The sequence below is a fragment of the Bufo bufo genome, chromosome 6 (assembly GCF_905171765.1).
Source record: "Bufo bufo chromosome 6, aBufBuf1.1, whole genome shotgun sequence".
NCBI lineage: Eukaryota > Metazoa > Chordata > Amphibia > Anura > Bufonidae > Bufo > Bufo bufo.
The window spans coordinates 411,287,789-411,304,117 of NC_053394.1; the positions used below are offsets into that span (position 1 = coordinate 411,287,789).

The window sequence follows — 16,329 nt, forward strand, 5'->3', positions numbered from 1 at the left end:
TGACATGTGCAGTGTTCCGTCCATTGTCCAGACAAGGTAGGTCCAGCTGCATAGGAAGTGCTGGACTACTTTTTAGCCTCCAGGTAATCCAGTTCAAAAGATCCACAAGAGGGAGACACAGGCAAACTTTACTCATTTATTGAAACACTGGAAAAGCTAAATGGTTACATCCAGTCAACTTGCTACAAAAGGGTCAATTGTCAGGGACAACTCAGCAGTCCTCCCAGGTGTGCACAACAGGTCCAAATCAAACGTGGAGGTCCAAACAATTCATTCAGGTGATAAGTCAATTAACCCATCGGTGTTAGGACACTGGCTGGCTGGGTTGCTTGGTGCTGGAACTAACCAACAGCTGATGCAATTAGGAGATTGACAGACTAGATGCAGGTATATGCAGAAAGCAGCAGTGCACTGACTGGGCTGACAGAGGAGAAGCTGAAGTGCAGACTCCTGAGGCAGGACACAGCAACTTTCCACTTGCTTGCTGGAAGGATGCTTGCAATCCATCTATTTCATTCTGTTTTTTCATACTGGATTAGAAGGGGTGCACCGGTCCTGGAGGTACTGCAATACCAGGTCAATGCGTGGAGTGGACAGAGCAAGCTCTTTTTCCATCTCCCTGTTCGAAAAATCCATTTAATATATGGTCCCCAGATAGGGGACGTATCAGATATTAAACTGATAAGAACAAATGTATTTTTATTTTTTTAAACCATTCAGTTTATACGAGCTCTCAAATACATAGTCTCAATATCTAAAAGACATCACCAGAACTGTAATAAGCTCTTATCACCTCATCATCATGGTTACATTTTTATTTGTTAACCAGAAATCTCCAATTTTTTTTTCCAATAACCCTTGCTATCTACACCACCACCGTACTTACTATCCCATCTATACACAAAAAATAACCTAGATAACAAAAGATTCACGCATTCCTGTACAGACAACAACTCCCTCTTAAAGACCCACAAATTCCTCACGTCCCATAGACTTTCCATCACACAAATCATTCCGCTTTCCATTTGCACCCATACCAAACAAAGCCACTTTCCAATTCAAATGTGTAACTCCTGTCAATTCTTTCATCAATCTTCCCATTCCATCCCATACCTCCTGTGCATACTTACATTCCCAAAACAGGTGCCTCACACTTTCACTCTCTCCACAACCATCTCTTGGACACACATCAGATCTTACCAAATCTCTTTTCTTCTGTACCTCTCTCACCGGCAATATATTCTGCAAACCCATCCACACAATCTTTCTGTCTATTCGTAGCACCTTTAATTGACAATTTCTTCTATACATTTTCTGCCTCCCATGACCTTAAGTTAACAATATCACACGCAACCTCATTTCTCCTCAAAGTATTCATAACATACTTCTTATTTTTTAATTCACACATCTTAACACCTAACAAATCATATTTCGTAATGAACACCTCAATTACCGAATACCACTTTGGACACGCAAAAGCCACCGGAACTCTCGCATCTCTTTTCTTCCACCTCAAACCATACATCATCCATCCTGCCATATACCTCATGATATACGCACACTTACTTTCTTTCCCAATTAAAACCACAAAGGTTTTAACATAACACAAACCAAAGAAAACCTCAAAATTCGGAAATTCTAACCCTCCATTTTCTTTTAGCTTATACAAAAAAACTCTTTAATTTTACCATTCTGCTCCCCCAAAAAAAGGAAAAAATCATTTTCTCCACTTTTTTTAATTTCATTAAATTCCGAGGATACACTCCATACACAAACCATATAATCGGCAAAATCTCAGATTTTACAATCAAAATCTTACCAGTCAAACTCAAATCTCTCAAAATCTCTCAACTTCCCAAAATTCTGCTTTCTTTCTACTCTTTTTCCACGTTCATCCCAACTTTCATCTTATCATTCAGTAATACTTCCAATACTTTAATTGGCCCTCCTTCACATTTAACATTATCCATTTTAACCTCAGAATCTCCAAAACATTTAAAGGAACATTTATCCCAGTTCACCTTGAATCCTGACCCGCCACAAAACAAATCCAAAACCAAACTTCCTCTCCTCATTGCAGCCATATTATCATTCACTATTAGAATATCATCCATATAACCTAATACACTCACATACTTCCCCATACTACCTGGAATTAACATTCCTCTCATTACTTTGTCTTTTTATACCATACACATCAAAACCTCGATTACACTAATAAATAATACTGGGGACATTGGACACCCCTGTCTAACTCCTGATTGTACTCATTCACCAAGATCTCACTTCCCACATCATTATATAGACTTCTCACACACTTCAAAAAATTCACAGGATAACCCATTATCTCCAACACCTCAAACATAAACTCATGCACTACTCTGTCAAAAGCCTTCTCAAAATCCACTGACAACAACATACATTTCTGTTTTCTACTTTCGCAATCCCAAAACAAGTTCTCTGACGTACTCCTCCCCGCCACAGCACATACTTGATCTTCTTGCACCACCTTACCAACCACTTCACGCATACGATTTGCTAATATTTTACTAAAAATCTTGTAATCCACATTCAATAAGGTAATTGGTCTCCAATTATTCAAGGATTTTTTCTCACCTTTCTTAAAAATCAGCATAACCACACCTTCTTTCATTGATTCTACCAGAACACCATTCTCCCACATATATTTTCATATTTTCCAAAAATCTTCACCCATCCATTCCCATGCTTTGACATACAATTCTACAGGTAACCCATCCTTTCCTGGTGTTTTATTCATTTTTGCTCCAAATACTATTCACTTTACCTCATCCATAGTGATTTCTTCACTCAAAAGCTCTCCATCTTCTCTATTTAGTTTATTTTCTACACTCTTCAATATTTCATCCATCAGTTTTCTTGCATACAAAGCTGTATAGAAATCCTCTATCACCTCCATCATTTTAACCCCATCCACACTTATCCCTAAATTATTGAGAATTCCACTCATTTCTTCTTTCTTCCCACACACTTTTTTTTAAAGAAAAATCTCGTACACTTCTCATCTTCCTCCATGCATTCTACTTTTGCACGAAAATTTATTTCTTTCCCCTTTTTTTTGATCCATTGTTTTTGCTCTTCTCTAACCTTTTTAATTAAATCATCTACATTCACACCCATCCCACCTAATTTTCTCAACCAATCCAATCTAAAATTCAACTCATTATACATATTTCTCGACATTCTAGCTTTCTTATAACTCCACCTCCTAAAGAAAATTTTCATTCTCCCTTTACCCCATTCCCACCACTACAAAATATCTTCAAAATCATTCATCTTTTCCCTCCAAATCATAAAATTTTTCCTGAAGGCATACATTACTCTTTCATCATCCAATAAACTCGTATTCAATTTCCACACCCCATTCCCATATATGTTTCCAACATCACCTTCCACACCAACTTTTAAATAAACATGATCTGAAAAAACACCTCATTCTGAACATAACTTTTACACTTAATATTTTTTGAAATAAAGACATAATCAATTCTTGATACTATACTCCCTCTATTGGCCTTATATGTATTCGGTGGTGGTTTCCCCAAACTTGCCTCTGCCCAATCTAGAAAGGAGAAATCTTTGATTAATTGACTTAATTTCTTCCCTGATACATCACACTTTTCACCTTCAGTCGTACAATTAAAGTCTCCCACAAACACAATCGGCATTCTACCTAACAAAAACATATTCAACTTTTCCAACAAATTCATTCGCTCCTCTTTTTTTGTTGAACCATACACATTTACAACTTTCACCCTCCAATTTTTATATTTTACTTCAGCCACTAAACATCTTCCTGCTTCCACCACTGTATAGGACTCTATACTCATATCTCTATTCATCAGCAAAATTCCCACCCCATCATTCCTATTATCATTCGTCCCTGACCATACCGACTCGCCATAAGGCCATTCATCCGCTTTTAAGGGCTCAGATATCCCACATTCCTGGAGACATATTATATCTCCCCCTTGATCTTTTAGAAAATCAAAAATCACAGTTCTTCTTGTCTTTGCCATCAATAGTCTTACATTCAAGGATAGGATATGAAAGGCAAGTCGTTTTTCCATGCCTTATACCACACCTCCATCTTGTTGTCAACCTAACTCTCTTTGAGGCTGGTAGCTTTGCATACAGTCCCCAATCCCTGCTTCGCCTAAAAAAATGAGCATTTGGAGAGTCTGATGGAAAGGTTCTCTCTTCCCCCAGACTGCTAGCATCACTGACTGGCGACAATAAGCTTCTGGGTCTCTTTATGGCCATCTCTTTGCATTCATCTTCAGAGACCAAGGATCTTTTAGTGAGATCACCTTGATCACCTGCTTGACCACAGGGAATTCCACTGTCATCACTATCTGCCGTGGCCGAGATTTCAGTCACAACCATATCCGACTTTCCTTCACCATGCAGACCTGTTGCCTCATCAGAAGGAGTGCTCAACAACATCTCAAAGGAAAAGTCTATCCCTTCTTGTACTTCCATGCCAGACACTGCATTAGTCTGCTGTGGCACCTTCGGGGTTATAGAAATCTGAGGTCTCTCCACAACTGGAGCCCTGGAGACACTCCCAGGATCCCTCCTCAAAGCATCCGAGTAGGATTTCCTAGGCATGGGATTCATTGGGCAGTCTTTGAAGATATGACCTGCTTTCCCACATACATTCCAAACCTTTGGGTTTGAGCAGGAACTGGCCAAATAGCCCTCTTGATTACAACGAGAACAAATCAGTCTTGTTTCTCTACAGTTGTCCGCGGTATGGCCATAAATTTTACATCTCCGACAGAAACTCGGACCACCTTCAAAAATCAACAGGCCTCTGTCCTTCCAATTGAAAAGGACTCTGGTGGATATGACATACCACCAGCACAGGTCGGGTCGACTCTAAACCTGACAAGGAACTTATGTTTTCCTGTCCACAAAAGCTCAGAATTCAGAACTTTGTGTATGTATTTGATTTCCTCACAAAATCTATGCAGGAATGCGGTAATACTCTCGACAGAAACATAGGGGTTATACATATAAACCACCAACGGCACACCATTATTATACAATAGGGTAAATGTCAGCCCATCCAACTCTGGATTATACTCCTGATCCTTAAGGAACATATGCAAGTTGTGGCAAGCTTGAGCACATGTCAAAACCAGAGTGTAACGCCCTCTCCTAGGGCCTTGTAGACAAAGAATATCATCTTTTCTTACATGTAGTACCTCTTGAACAAGATGTTTCAAAGTAAATTTCTCCTTTTTCTCCTCCGCAACATCAATCCAAAAGGCATTACAGACCCGGAAATCTCCGGTCCCAGCAGGGCGTATAATCACGCCCATCTTGAATATTGTGTGTCGTCTGTCCTCCTTCCTCCGTCCTCCCGTCAATCGCCTTCTCAAGCCTCAGCCCTGATCGCAGCCAAAAGGCCGAGAAGCGATGGGCCGCTTATCGCCAATGCAGAGCACTTCTCAAGGCAACAGCCTACAGGCCCCAGCCATAGCCACAGTCCGGGATGCTTTTTGCTCTCTCACAAAACAGGAAAAAACGTGCGTCCTACGCTCAGAAATCACCAGCATGCTCCTCTTCGTGTTCGCCATCTGCATAGCTCTGCCCACCACTGTTGGATGCTCCTTTTCTTCGCACGAAATTCCTGGTGCCAAAGCACGCCAAGCAGAAAAAATGAAAAGAGGAGTGAGTGGAGAAGTTGTGAAAAAAAAAAAAAGGTATGCATTGTTGAGTGTTCCATCAGGGCCCTTGTGATGTCATCCAGTGACCTGACCTTACTTGACCTCTGACCTGACAAGGCTCTTGTGACACGTGCAGTGTTCCGTCCATTGTCCAGACAAGGTAGGTCTAGCTGCATAGGAAGTGCTGGACTACTTTTTAGCCTCCAAGTAATCCAGTTAAAAAGATCCACAAGAGGGAGACACAGGCAAACTTTACTCATTTATTGAAGCACAATTGAAGCACTGGAAAAGCTAAATGGTTATATCCAGCCAACTTGCTACAAAAGGGTCAATTGCCAGGGACAACCCAGCAGCCCTCCAAGGTGTGCACAACAGGCCCAAATCAAACGTGGAGGTCCAAACAATTCATTCAGGTGATAAGCCAATTAACCAATCAGTCTTAATTGGATCTAGGGTGTGAGGACACTGGTTGGCTGGGTTTCTTGGTGCTGGAACTAACCAACAGCTGATGCAATTAGGAGATTGACAGACTAGATGCAGGTATATGCAGAAAGCAGCACTGCACTGACTGGGCTGACAGAGGAGAAGCTGAAGTGCAGACTCCTGAGGGAGGCAGGACACAGCAACTTTCCACTTGCTTGCTGGAAGGATGCTTGCAATCAATCAATTTCATTCTGTTTTTCATACTGGATTAGAAGGGGTGCACCGGTCCTGGAGGTACTGCAATACCAGGTCAATGCGTGGAGTGGACAGAGCAAGCTCTTCTTTTCCTTCTCCCTGTTCGAAAAATCCATTTAATATATGGTCCTCAGATAGGGGACGTATCAGATATTAAACTGATAAGAACAGATTTTTTTTATTATTTTTTTATTGAAAATATTTCATTACATCTAAAACACACTCATATACAACAAAATAAATTCATCATATACACATCATAATCAGTACTTACATCATCAGTACTTAATAAGTGATTTCCATTTCTTAAATTTCCAAATTCCCTCAGAATCAAACCCGCCACCCTTCTTCCTATCCCACATATAAATAACATAGAGTCTAGACAAGATAATTTTAACACAATCATTCCCCGACACATCCTCCCTCACATCCCATAAGCTTTCCATAACACACACTATAATAAACCATAATATTCTTAAATTCATCCTACCTTGTGCCCCTAAACCACACATAGCTACCCTCCATTTTGCACATTCAATACCTGTCAAAGCTTTTACTAAACCATTCATTTTCCTCCATACATCCTTTGCATACACACAATCCCAAAATACATGTCTCACTGATTCAGTATCACCACACCTTGGGCAAACATCCACTCTAATCAAGTCTCTTTTTTTCTGTACTTCCCGTACTGGCAAAATATTTTGTAGACTCAGCCAGACAATGTCTCGCTGTCTGTTCGTTGTACCTTTTATTGACAATTTTTTCCATACAAACAATGCCTCACTTATCCTTAACCCCACTATGTCACATGCAATCTCATTCTCTCTCAACCCAACTAACATCCTCTTTTTATCCTTAAACTCTTTCATTTCTTTAGACAACAAATCATACTTCCTGACGAACTTCTAAACCACCTCCTACCATATTGGACATTTAAACGCCACAGGCACTTATGAGTTCCTTTTGTACCAATTCAAACCATACAACATCCATCCAGCCATATATCTCGCCATACACGCACTCTTACTCTGCTTTTCAATCATCAACACAAACAATTTGATGTAACTTAATACAATAAAAATTTGGGAAACCCAAGCCACCATTCACACTGCACTTATACACAAATTCACGTTTCAGTTTCTCCATTTTACTGCCCCAGAGAAAAGTGAAAACTAATTTCTCCGCCCTCCTGATTTTCCTTGTACATCCTGGGTATATTCCTGCTACAAAAAGAATAATCGGTAATATTACCACTTTGATAATTAATACTTTTCCAACCAACGATAACTCCCTCAGTTTCCAAAAATTTAATTTTTTCTCTATCTTTCTTCCACATTAATCCCAGCTTTCATTTCCTTTCAAATCATCATTCATCCAAATCCCTAACACTTTCACCTCATTCTGCTCATTCTTCTTTATCTTCCAGACAAACACTTTGTCACGGCTGTATGTGAGCAACAAGAGCATACACAGTGAATTTAGCTTCTGACCAGACCCAAACTAGGGAGGATAAAGGGTGACCCCTGTCAGACCCTAAAAGCTCTCCCTATGCTGCTAAGCACATGTCCGGATCCAAATGGTGGATCGAGACATGCCCGCGTACCTAAGGCTGATGACCACTGTAACCCCTACAATAGTGGAAGGGGCATGGCCACTGGTGCCCTGCTCAGTATATGGACGGAACCGGGGTCGCCTCGGATCCAGTCAGCAAACAAACAGAAACACACAATGTCTGCACACTTAACTGAAGGAGCTGCAGCAGCAGTGAAAACAGATCCAAAGACAGCTGGCAATATCCGGAGTACTTGCTTCAGCAGAACACAGGTCCAGTGAAAAGATATCACACAAGTGAAGATACTCAAGCGAGAGATACAACTCAAATGAAGAATATAATCCGCACCCTACAAAGGAGGAGGGGTGATTTAAAGGCAGAGAAATCAAACACAGGGGGACAGCTGGGAGGAAGAAAACAGAAAGTAAAGACCTCATCACAGGGGCGGAGAAACAGAGCAGAGAGAACTCCTCCAAGCTCTAGTAGTGACATCATCACACGGGTGGAAAAACAGAGCTGTGAGAACGTCTCAAAGCTCTGGTAGTGACACACTTTTATCCCCAAAACATTTAAATACTGACTTGCCCCAATTAACCTTGAACGCAGATGCACCACAAAACATATCCAGCCATAACTTTCCTCTCCTCATACTTGCCAAATTATCACTCACAATCACCACATCATCCATATATCCTAGCACTTTCACACTCTTACCCATACTCCCAACAATCCTTTCATCACTTTATCCTTTCTCAATAAACACAATAATACTTCAATTATACAAATAAAAAGGACAGGGGACATAGGACACCCCTGTCTCTCTCCACTCTGCACACTCACCTTTCTACTCAACCATCCATTAACCAAAATCTCACTCGACACACCATCATACAAACTTCTAACTCCATCCACTAATTTTTGGGGAAATCCCATTTTGATAAACACTCCAAACATAAACCAATGATCCACCCTATCATACGCCTTCTCAAAGTCAATCGCCAACAACATACACTTCTGCTTCCTCATCAAATAGTCACCAATCAAATCTCTCAGCAAACATAAATTTTCACTCAACCTTCTCCCAGGCACCGCACATACTTGATCCTCATTCACAACTTTGCCAACTACTTCACTCATTCTGTTCGCTAGCACTTTATAATCAACATTAAGGAGCGTAATAGGCCTCCAATTTTCCAGCTTGTTTTTATCCCCTTTTTTTTTTTTATTAACACCACCACTTTCTTTCTGTAACTAATTTCCTCTGTCTTTTTGCTTCCTCCAATAAGTCTGTTACATCCACACCAAAGCTTTTCAACTTCCACAGCCATTCAATCCTCTTATTCAACTCATCATACTCATTCCTCAACCTCCTCGCTCTCTTATAACCCCATTTTTAAAAAAAAAAACTTAAACCTAGATTTCACCCACTCCCACCAACATAATACACTGCTCAAAAAAATAAAGGGTACACTTAAAGAGGACCTTTCACCTTAAAAAACATTGTGAACTAAGTATGCTGCCATGGAGAGCGGCGCCCGGGGATCTCACTGCACTTACTATTATCCCCGGGCGCTGCTCCGTTCTCCCGTTATGCCCTCCGGTACCTTTGCTCTGTAAGTTATAGTAGGCGGTGTCTGCCCTTGTCCTGTGGGCGTCTCCTTCTCCTAGGCTGCAGCGCTGGCCAATCGCAGCGCACAGCTCACAGCCTGGGAGAAAAAAACCTCCCAGGCTGTGAGCTCTGCGATGCGATTGGCCAGCGCTGCAGCCTAGGACAAGGAGACGCCCACAGGACAAGGGCAGACACCGCCTACTATAACTTAGTGAGTAAAGATACCGGAGGGGATAACGGGAGAACGGAGCGGCGCCCGGGGATAATAGTAAGTGCAGTGAGATCCCCGGGCGCCGCTCTCCATGGCAGCATACTTAGTTCACAATGTTTTTCAAGGTGAAAGGTCCTCTTTAAACAACACAATGTAACTCCAAGTCAATCACACTTCTGTGAAATGAAACTGTCCACTTAGGAAGCAACACTGAGTGACAATCAACTTCACATGCTGTTGTGCAAATGGGATAGACAACAGGTGGAAATTATAGGCAATTAGCAAGACACCCCCAATAAAGGAGTGGTTCTGCAGGTGGTAACCACAGACCACTTCTCAGTTCCTATGCTTCCTGGCTGATGTTTTGGTCACTTTTAAATGCTGGCGGTGCTTTCACTCTAGTGGTAGCATGAGACGGAGTCTACAACCCACACAAGTGGCTCAGGTAGTGCAGCTTATCCAGGATGGCACATCAATGCGAGCTGTGGCAAGAAGGTTTGCTGTGTCTGTCAGCGTAGTGTCCAGAGCATGGAGGCGCTACCAGGAGACAGGCCAGTACATCAGGAGACGTGGAGGAGGCCGTAGGAGGGCAATAACCCAGCAGCAGGACCGCTACCTCCGCCTTTGTGCAAGGAGGAACAGGAGGAGCACTGCCAGAGCCCTGCAAAATGATCTCCAGCAGGCCACAAATGTGCATGTGTCTGCTCAAACGGTCAGAACAGACTCCATGAGGGTGTTATGAGGGCCCGACGTCCACAGGTGGGGGTTGTGCTTACAGCCCAACACCGTGCAGGACGTTTGGTATTTTCCAGAGAACACCAAGATTGGCAAATTCGCCACTGGCGCCCTGTGCTCTTCAAGATGAAAGCAGGTTCACACTGAGCACATGTGACAGACGTGACAGAGTCTGGTGACGCCGTGGAGAACGTTCTGCTGCCTGCAACATCCTCCAGCATGACCGGTTTGGCATTGGGTCAGTAATGGTGTGGGGGGCATTTCTTTGGAGGGCCACACAGCCCTCCATGTGCTCACCAGAGGTAGCCTGACTGCCATTAGGTACCGAGATGAGATCCTCAGACCCCTTGTTAGACCATATGCTGGTGCGGTTGGCCCTGGGTTCCTCCTAATGCAAGACAATGCTAGACCTCATGTGGCTGGAATGTGTCAGCAGTTCCTGCAAGACGAAGGCATTGATGCTATGGACTGGCCCGCCCGTTCCCCAGACCTGAATCCAATTGAGCACATCTGGGACATCATGTCTCGCTCTATCCACTAACGTCACGTTGCACCACAGACTGTCCAGGAGTTGGCAGATGCTTTAGTCCAGATCTGGGAGGAGATCCCTCAGGAGACCATCCGCCACCTCATCAGGAGCATGCACAGGCGTTGTAGGGAGGTCATACAGGTACGTGGAGGCCACACACTCTACTGAGCCTCATTTTGACTTGTTTTAAGGACATTACATCAAAGTTGGATCAGCCTGTAGTGTGTTTTTCCACTTTAATTTTGAGTGTGACTCCAAATCCAGACCTCTATGGGTTGAAAAGTTTGATTTCCATTTTTTTTATTTTTGTGTGATTTTGTTGTCAGCACATTCAACTATGTAAAGAACAAAGTATTTCAGAAGAAAATTTAATTAATTCAGATCTAAGATGTGTTATTTTTGTGTTCCCTTTATTTTTTTGAGCAGTGTATATTTTCAAACTCACTCTTTCTCAACTTCCATCTTTCATCACCCTTTCATCATCCAACAACACAGTATTAAGCTTCCACACACCCCTACCATACAAACATTCTTCCTCACTTTCCACACAGATGTTTAAACACATGTGATCTGAAAAAAACTGCATAATCTTGATACATCTTTGTACATTTTAAATTTTTTGAAATGAAAATGAAATCAATCCTGGAGGAAATATACCCTTTGTCTGACTTGAAAGTAACTGGAGGTGGCTTCCCTAACATAAGACCACAATCAAGAAAAGAAAAAAACTGTAATAATTTTCTTTAACTTATCCCCAGTTATATCTATCTTCCCACCCTCAACACTACAATTGAAATCCCCCAAAAGCAAAATTGGCATCCTGCCTACTAAATAAAAGCTCAATTTATCCAACAGATCTAATCTATCCTTCTTTCCTGTAGGACAGTAAACATTTACTACTCTAAAACGTAACTCCTTATACTTAATTTACGGCAATAATGCACCTTCCCACCTCCACCACAATATGACTATCAAAAACAAAATCTTTATGCCCCAACAAAATTCCCACCCCGTCATTTTTATTGGCACAAGAGCCTGACCATATTGATTTGCTATATGGCCAGTCTCTTGCACAACCAGAATCAGAAATCCCGCACTCCTGAACACAAGCAACCTCAGGGTTATGATTTTTTATAAAATCGAAGATAGCAGCTCTTCTTATCTTAGATTTTAAAAGTCTTACGTTCAGGGATAAGACATTGATTGTAATTTGTCTCCCCATTGCAGGATTTTGTTATAAATGAAATTATATATACCCCACAGTTTTTTCAGCCGATCCCTCCTGGAGAATGGTTTCCTCCAGTACAGAAGTTCATTGCTGTTACGTCGTCTAAAAAACATGAGGTATTTTCGGGAATAGCAGGTTGAGGATATACATCTTGCCTCACCGGACTCTGGACATCCCCGGAAAGATCTGATGGAAGCAACCGGGTTTTTTTTGCTTTCGCATTAGAATCTTCTTCCGCTGACCTTGCCAAAGAAACAGTCAAGTCGCTTGTAGCGCCAAAGTCCCCTTGTCCCCCTTCGCCTTCCTTCTGTTGCTCCCCCATCTCATGCCACCTGAGGACATCAGGGGTTCTGGTCAAAGAGGGATCTACTTCTCCTTCCCCTTGAAGGTCTGTAAGAGGATCAAGCAACTGAGGTAAATTCTCCACCTGAGAGAGCTCCATTTCAATATTTTCAAAATTCTCAATAGTTGTTATTCCCCCACTGGCACTCGGAGGTTCCTCACCTTGCTGAGGAGGTACAACATTTTGCACAACAGTTTGTGGTGGTATAGGCTCAGGGGTCCGCTGAGTTGCCTCTATCTGAGGTGTCTGAACAGAAGTACCATCTCTCTGCAGAGATGACTTGAATGGCCCTGCAGCTCTAGCCCTTGCAGCATCTGCATATGACTGAGGCTTTCTTGCTCTCCAACCTCTAGCGGGACAACTACTAAAGGCATGTCCCTCCTCATTGCACAGATTACAGACCACAGAATTTGTACAGTCTCTTGCTACAGTATGTGTCCACACCTTTATGGTTTCTTGGCAATTTTCCATCACATGACCATAAATTTAGCATTTGCGGAAAAAACACGGAGCATCCTGGAAGAACAAAGGCCCCTGTCTCTTCCCAAAGCAAAACTCTGCGGAGGATGACTCACCCCACCAGGCCCTCCAGGGCTCGGACGGAAACGTACAAAGAACTTGTGCTTACCGGTCCATAGACCATGACTTCCCATCACTTTATGGCTATATACCACTTTATCACAGTACTTTGTCAGGAACAAATAGATGTCATCAACATGAACATGTGGGTTAAACATAAGAACAGTAAGATGAACGTCTCGATTATATAGTACAGTGAATGTTAGTCCATCAAGTTCAGGGTTGTTCTTATTACTTTCCAAAAACAAGTAAAGGTTATGACATGCCACAATAGAATTAAGCACCAAAGTACGTCTTCAACCAATTCCGTCTTGAAGGCAAAGAACACCAGACATGGAAACATGAAGGGTTTTAAACAATACCTTTTTCAAAAGGAATTCGTCGTTGAATTTCTCCTTCTTTTCTTCCTCAATATAAATGGCGAAAGCGTTTTGGACCCGATAATCCTCGGTCCCAGCAAAGTCGATTTTCACGCCCATGATAGGTCGCAAATCCAAGGATCGCCTTCCCAGTATCCTATCCTTCTCCCTAAAGCAGCAGGAAGCTTAAGCCCGAGGGCGATGCTGCAGGGCCAAGAGCTTGGACTAAGATCCCTTCTGGCATAGATACACGATCTTAGCCAAAAGGCCGAGAAGCGATAACCTGCTCGGCCTCGACAACGGGGCCGCTTATCGCCAATGCAGAGCACTTCTCAAGGCAACAGCCTACAGGCCCTAGCCATAGCCACAGTCTGGGAGGCTTCTTGCTCTCTCACAAAACAGGAAAAAAACGTGTGTCCTATGCTCAGAAATCACCAGCATGCTCCTCTTCGTGTTCCCCATCTGCATAGCTCCGCCCACCACTGTTGGACACGCCTTTTCTTCGCACAAAATTCCTGGTGCCAAAGCACGCCAAGCAGAAAAAATGAAAAGAGGAGTGAATGGAGAAGTTGTGAAAAAAAAGGGTATGCATTGTTGATTGTTCCATCAGGGCCCTTGTGATGTCATCCAGTGACCTGACCTTACTTGACCTCTGACCTGACAAGGCTCTTGTGACATGTGCAGTGTTCCCTTCATTGTCCAGACAAGGTAGGTCCAGCTGCATAGGAAGTGCTGGACTACTTTTTAGCCTCCAAGTAATCCAGTTAAAAAGATCCACAAGAGGGAGACACAGGCAAACTTTACTCATTTATTGAAACACTGGAAAATCTAAATGGTTACATCCAGCCAACTTGCTACAAAAGGGTCAATTGCCAGGGACAACTCAGCAGCCCTCCCAGGTGTGCACAACAGGCCCAAATCAAACGTGGAGGTCCAAACAATTCATTTAGGTGATAAGCCAATTAACCAATCAGTCTTAATTGGATCTACGGTGTGAGGACACTGGCTGGCTGGGTTGCTTGGTGCTGGAACTAACCAACAGCTGATGCAATTAGGAGATTGACAGACTAGATGCAGGTATATGCAGAAAGCAGCACTGCACTGACTGGGCAGACAGAGGAGAAGCTGAAGTGCAGACTCCTGAGGGAGGCAGGACACAGCAACTTTCCACTTGCTTGCTGGAAGGATGCTTGCAATCCATTTCAATTTCAATTTCATTCTGTTTTTCATACTGGATTAGAAGGGGTGCACCGGTCCTGGAGGTACTGCAATACCAGGTCAATGCGTGGAGTGGACAGAGCAAGCTCTTTTTCCATCTCCCTGTTCGAAAAATCCATTTAATATATGGTCCCCAGATAGGGGACGTATCAGATATTAAACTGATAAGAACAGATTTTTTTTATTTTATTTTATTTTTATTTTTTTTTCGAAGCCCGAAGAGCGTGCTTTCTCACCCGTGCATCAAAATCGTGCAGCGTGCTACACAAAAATAGTGCTCAGGTCGCGGTCTATCGCAGGCCCTCTCCGAAGAGAAGAGCCCCCCACAAACCATTCCCAATCCCTCCGGGGCCGTCAAGCTCCTGCAAGGGACTGAGACAAAAGGCCGCCCTCAGCCGAAGCCAAGGGTACGCCAATCTATACTCCCGGCTTTCGCCTAGGCTGCCACCCAGGGCGTCAGCCAGGAGTTTCCACAAGGTCTGGGCTCTCCCCGGAGGGAGAGCCCAAGGGGTTTGGCAGGGGGGTGAGTAACCAGTATGGCCACACACACCCCCCCTAGACCACAAGGAGGGGGTACCCGTAAGGGCGCCGCAACCTTGAAAAGGTCCTGAGACAAACAAACGTGTAAAAGTGCACACAGTGACATAAAAATAAATAAGTGAATGAGTGCCGTTAAGGCCCGGTCATTCGGCCGGAATTATAAAAATTCCTCTCTTGTCAGGGCCGAAGCCGAGCCAAGAAGAGCTGATACAATTAGGAGATTGACAGACTAGATACAGGTATGCAGGAAGCAGCACTGCACAGCACTGACTGGGAAGACAGAGGAGAAGCTGAAGTGCAGACTCCACTTCCTTGCTGGAAGGATGCTTGCAATCAATTTCATTCTGTTTTTCATACTGGATTAGAAGGGGTGCACCGGTCCTGGAGGTACTGCAATACCAGGTCAATGCGTGGAGTGGACAGAGCAAGCTCTTTTTCCATCTCCCTGTTCGAAAAATCCATTTAATATATGGTCCCCAGATAGGGGACGTATCAGACATTAAACTGAAAAGAACAGATTTATTATTTTTTTTCCCTTTTTTTCCGTTTTTTAAATTTTTTTCCTCAACTCATCAGTCTATTACACTTCGCAAGATTTCACTTACTAGTGACTATTCGACTTAGATAAACATCATCTGAGTTATTTTCTTTAAAAATTAAGATTTAAACATACAGATTACAATCATTAAAGTTCCAAATTTCGGACGCCTTGTCATCACCCAATTACACCGTATGGAGACGTGACAAAAATAACCTTACTGCATCCATAGGCGTGAGCACCACTTTTCTAAACACTAACAAATTTCTTATATCCCAAATTACCTCCTTCAAAACAGAACATGTAATCCAGTACACTCTGACATTATCTTTTGCAGAAAAATCTCGCCAATTAACACATTGTCATAACATAAATTGTCACAATTAAACAGAAACAAAAGCAACCTATTTAAGATCTGAAACACTTGTTTGACATAATTACATTCCCAAAATAAATGGTATATATCCAATCTTATTCTAGCCTTCCCTAGGGC

At 42.7% G+C, this 16,329-nt stretch overlaps 3 non-coding genes and 1 pseudogene across 3 annotated transcripts; all 4 read right to left on the bottom strand.

Moving 5' to 3' along the window:
* Window positions 1-539: 539 nt before the first annotated feature.
* On the bottom strand, window positions 540-732 carry LOC121006473. The gene has a single exon (XR_005780298.1). It is a non-coding gene; the product is annotated as a U2 spliceosomal RNA (small nuclear RNA).
* Window positions 733-6,409: 5,677 nt separating this feature from the next.
* On the bottom strand, window positions 6,410-6,594 carry LOC121006481. The gene has a single exon (XR_005780301.1). It is a non-coding gene; the product is annotated as a U2 spliceosomal RNA (small nuclear RNA).
* Window positions 6,595-14,780: 8,186 nt separating this feature from the next.
* On the bottom strand, window positions 14,781-14,953 carry LOC121006452 (annotated as a pseudogene).
* A 710-nt stretch (window positions 14,954-15,663) lies between these two features.
* On the bottom strand, window positions 15,664-15,858 carry LOC121006488. Its single transcript, XR_005780306.1, has one exon. It is a non-coding gene; the product is annotated as a U2 spliceosomal RNA (small nuclear RNA).
* Window positions 15,859-16,329: the final 471 nt, after the last annotated feature.